At 39.1% G+C, this 4,076-nt stretch overlaps 1 protein-coding gene across 1 annotated transcript in view; it reads left to right on the plus strand.

Moving 5' to 3' along the window:
- LOC109289773 (follistatin-related protein 4-like) overlaps positions 1-4,076 on the plus strand; it is a 418,807-nt gene that overhangs the window by 6,384 nt on the left and 408,347 nt on the right. The gene's annotated exons all lie outside the window — the stretch shown is intronic.

Below are 4,076 nucleotides of genomic sequence, written 5' to 3' on the forward strand. Positions count from 1 at the left end.
TGCTACAGGCGCAGGCTGGTGCGTCCCAGGGGAAGTTGCAGGCTCCCCTTGCCCCGGGGAGACGCGCGGGTCGTGTTCCCCTCCTCCATGCGATGCAGAGGGTGGAAAGAGGGAGGAGGGGGCGTTTGCTTCGGCCTCTGGGCAATGGCTCTGCCCCCCCGCGGGTGCGAGCGCAGCCCCGGGCCCCAAACGTCGCCCCTCCGCTCCTCGCTTTCCCCTCCTTGCCCCCTAGGTGTCGCTTCTGCTGCTCTTCTGGCTCTAGTCCCAACCTTGTTGCGGGCCAAGCCCTTTGCAAACAGCACCCAAAAAGTTCCCCCGTGGGAACTGAAGAGCCCAGCTCAGCCCCGCTCCTTCAGGGGAGCCGGGTCCTTTTAGGGCTCCATTTGCTGCCCCGCAAAAGAAGGATGTATGTGCTGGCAAATCAATTGTCTTCCGGGAACTTGAGTAGACAAACGCACGGGCGCCAGCAGGAATCGGGTTGTGTCTAACATTTCACAGTAGCTAGGGATCTAGTCTTCCCTGCGGTGCAATTATTTTTGCATACATCTGGCAGAGGCCAGAGTACCTGTGTGTTGAATCGATTGCAGCTGTGAGAGCAGGAGTAACAGTTTTCGCTAAACGGCAAGGAGGACGCCAGTTTCTGCCTACTCTGAAAACGGAGACAAAAGTTGTACAACCATCAAAACAGTAGTAAAAAGCCAAAGTTTGTTTTTTTTAAATCTCTCTGCTTGTTTGCCTGGCTTCTAAATGTGTGCAGATGCTCCCTCTGCCTGAAGAAGGGTGTTTGTACCCAGAAGCTTGGGAAAAAGATTTTTTTCCAACTGTTTGAGTTGGTCTAATAAAAGATATCAGATTTATCCAAAGACTCTTGTCTGCTTATATCCTTAGACCAACATGGCTACAATCAGAACCCCTAAATGTGTGTAAAATGCATTTAATTCCCCCCTCCTCGCACCTCCAGCCACTGCTATGATCCATTAGGCTATCTGCAAAAAGTGATCTGATGATAATATGTGATTGCCCTGAAGTACAGGCAATATCTGTGTTATGTACCAGGTAGAGGGACTTCAGTTACTTTGGGAGGGAAAGTAATAATCTGGAGCTGCCCATCAGTCTTTCACTTGAGGATGGCTTTCAGCCTGTGATCTTTGCATTCATCACTTGCTACTCTTACCCTGCAACTGGCATTGAATAATGCTGACTTAATAAAATACCTGGCTCCTCTCCTTTTTTGCCCTTTCTGAAATATTTAGGATGGTGCAACAGTTTTTTTTTTTTTTCCTTTATGCTTTTCTAACTAGCCAGTTTTGTGGCATAATTGGGGGCGGGATGTTGTGGGGAAAACACTTCTCTGAGCAGAACTTCAAAAAACCCCATGAAAATAACCTTGTGGAAAGGTCAATTTCCAGAGGGTGCAATAATTAAAGAACAAGTAAGGTTATGAGGGCTACAGTCTCATTCAAACAGATGAATATAACATTTCTAGGTTCTCTCTAGGAGCATTTAATACCTGGCAAAACTGAGCAAGGCAGGATAGGTCAAAACAAATAGTTCTCAAAGTATTAAGCTATTATTGAGAACCTGTACAAAATGCTCTCTGCCTCAAGTAGAGTGTATTACACATATTTACATATGAAACTTGATGCTACTTAGGCACCTCATTCACCAAAATATAAAGTATTAATCAACAATAGTGTAGATAAATAATTTGAAATATAATTTAACTTCTTTCAGTTTGCTGAAAGATTTAACTTCAAGTGATTTTTTTTTTCCTGATTCATTTTATAGGTTTACTAGTGATCTGCAAAAAGTATAACCACCTAAATGATTTTTGCAGATGATAGAATATTCATTACTTACGAAGCTAAAAGCAAATTGAATTTGGACCAGTTTATCATCTCAATGGAGCCAGTTAACACTACTTGCATTGTCCTAAAAATTTCCTTTTAGAAGAACTGTAATAGGAAAGATATAGGATTTCACAATATTTATTATCTTTTGTCTTTTTGGAGACGCCAATCTAGAAACTTAAGCAAAAGTAGTAACTTCTATTGGAAAAATCCTATTACAAAAATGAAAAATAATTTTAAAAACAATTCCATGATTGGGCGGACAAGGTAGTTGGATTAATGTAGAAATCTAATTGTTTCACTGTTTGGCATATGTCAAAGTAGTAGTAGTCATCCTGTTTAAACAATTTGCCTTTCTCCTTGGTTAAATAGACAATATGACTGGCAAGTATTTTTCAAGGTGACCCCTGTGTTTTTAATGGGGTCGGCAAAGGGAAGGCTTTAGACCATGGACCATATTATTAGCTTCTGTACACTTCAGGTTTTCTTTCTATTCAGTCTATACTACAATAACTAGGGTCTGATGCTCTATTAGCCTAGGCGTGAGCTAATATCTTAGTTAAGAAGGGATATTCTTAAACTGTTTTTATTCTGGCAGCATTTATGGGGCATACTTTGATGTAAACTGTTAGGGCAAGCTTCCCCAATGCAATTCCTCTGAAGTCAGTGCAGGTAGCCCAAGAATTAAGTTGGTGGTCAATTTTAAGCATACTAAAAATTAGATTTACTGGAAACTTAGACTTGGTTATCTAGTATACTAGAATCAGTCTTCCTTTTTTCTTTTCTTTTCTTTTCTTTTCTTTTTTCTTTTTTTTCTTGCTCATGTGAAGTTTGCTAAGAAGAGGTGTTTGGCAGGTTTTTGTGATTCTTCAGTGTTTCCTAATGTTTGCCGAAGGACATTGTTCAATAGCTGCTCCTTTCGTGCAAAACAGTACACTTACGCTGGGCTCAAGCCTTCAAACTCCTGCTCACCTGAGCAAAAATTTCCCATGTGAGTAGGCTCAAGCTTTCATCTCTCTTTAGTGAAGAGAGAACTATTAGCAAAACTTCGGCAATGATGAGCCTGTGCCCATGTACAATAAAATAAAAAGGAGTCCTTCATAAGAACTTTGTGGGCTTTGAATCATAATTATGTTAATTTTAATTGAGTGTGATTTAAGATGCAGTCTATTATAATTAGAAGCCAGATTCTGCAAGGATCTGGCCACATCCTATTAAACTAAATCAATCCTTACATGAACCAACTCGGTGCAAGACGATACCACTGAGAACGTGGTAGGACCTGTAAACTTGAAATCAGAATTGTGCATTATTAAGGATCACAGAACTTATTTTATAGTTTATATTTCTAGTATCTGAGTAGTATCTGGCTTAGCCCATTCAGATCTACATTGAACATTAGTATAAACTTCACTATTTAAAAGTAAAGCTAATTAAAATATTGTCAGGCACTGTGCAATAAAAATATAGCAAACTATAAATTAAAGTAAGAAAGATATTAGCTGTACAAATTACACTAAAATATGTATTGGGATTATTAGCAGAATGGCAGTTGCTGCACAGTTTCATTACTGTTATATGCAACTATGACATGCTCCAAATATTGTGTTTCCTAGGAGTTATTTACTAATTATACTTTGGCTTGACTAGTTCTCTGAAGTTTGTGCTCTGGAGTCATAACTCCAAACAACAGATAAGTCAAAGCTCTCCAGAACTGCAAAATTAAATTGTTATCGTTTCTATGATGGTATCAACAAATGATGCACAATACCTCTATAAAAATGTAGGGAATTGTACTGCTGTGCAAGACTGGTTTATAATGTAATGTTGTACTTGTAGTGTATTGATATAGTGACTCTGGTTTAATGTCTCTCAATTCCCAGTGTTTAAAATAGTACTGAGAAACAGCAATGACTTAACTGTGCTGCTGAGTGTATAGGACCATAATTTGTGCATGTTTTATTAATGATACAAATTTGAGCACACAAACTCTTTAGGACTAAATTCTACCCTGCTGTAAATAGGCATGCCCTGGGAAGCAAGAGAGTGACACTTTGCCTAACTATAAAGCAAGAAAAGTCAGTTAGTGATTGTAAAACATTATAGAATTAATTTTCTGGCAAGCCATAAACCATGTACATCCAGATGTAATTCTACCAAGTTCATTCCAGGTGTTTGCACCAACTTCAAGGTTGATTTGATTTTTTTTTTTTTTTTTTTTTTTTT

Source organism: Gavialis gangeticus, unplaced genomic scaffold (genome assembly GCF_001723915.1).
Source record: "Gavialis gangeticus isolate Ggan-Ray unplaced genomic scaffold, GavGan_comp1, whole genome shotgun sequence".
In the NCBI taxonomy this organism is placed as follows: Eukaryota; Metazoa; Chordata; order Crocodylia; family Gavialidae; genus Gavialis; species Gavialis gangeticus.